Source organism: Corvus brachyrhynchos, unplaced genomic scaffold (assembly GCF_000691975.1).
Source record: "Corvus brachyrhynchos isolate BGI_N302 unplaced genomic scaffold, ASM69197v1 scaffold47, whole genome shotgun sequence".
Lineage (NCBI taxonomy): Eukaryota > Metazoa > Chordata > Aves > Passeriformes > Corvidae > Corvus > Corvus brachyrhynchos.
Window position 1 is genome coordinate 1,579,003 of NW_008239292.1, and position 409 is coordinate 1,579,411.

The 409-nt window shown below is 73.3% G+C and overlaps 1 long non-coding RNA gene across 1 annotated transcript in view; it reads right to left on the reverse strand.

Annotated features, from left to right (window-relative positions):
- The window catches only part of LOC108448243, an 18,439-nt gene extending 18,042 nt beyond the window's left edge, over positions 1–397 (reverse strand). Inside the window, exon 1 of the long non-coding RNA XR_001864053.1 lies at positions 240–397. This is a non-coding gene — a long non-coding RNA (uncharacterized LOC108448243). The remainder of the gene's footprint in view (positions 1–239) is intronic.
- Positions 398–409: the final 12 nt, after the last annotated feature.

The window sequence follows — 409 nt, forward strand, 5'->3', positions numbered from 1 at the left end:
AGTGAGGCGGGGGGCCAGCCGGTCCCACTCGCGGTGGGGTGGGCTCAGAGTGTCCCCCCACGGGTGACAGAGAGGGTGCTGTGCCCTCACCCTGCTGGCGACAGGTGACAAAATGCACCGAGCGACGGCCACCGAGCCCCGTGCCCACCACGAGCATCCCGGGACCCCCCAGCACGGCGCCAAGGAGCAGGGGCAGCCCCCAGGCAGCGGCTTTGGGGTGCTGGGACCCCCAGACTCACGCGAGCATCGCGGGGACACTGCTGCACCAGGTGACACGTCCTGGAGCTCTTCCCGCCTGGCGAGGCAGCCGGAGAAGGGACGGTGGTTTGGGGGGGCCGGGGAGGGTCCCCGCGGCCCCGGGGGGAAGCCCGGCAGGTCCTGAGTCAGCGGCAGCCGCCCCCGGGGGGAA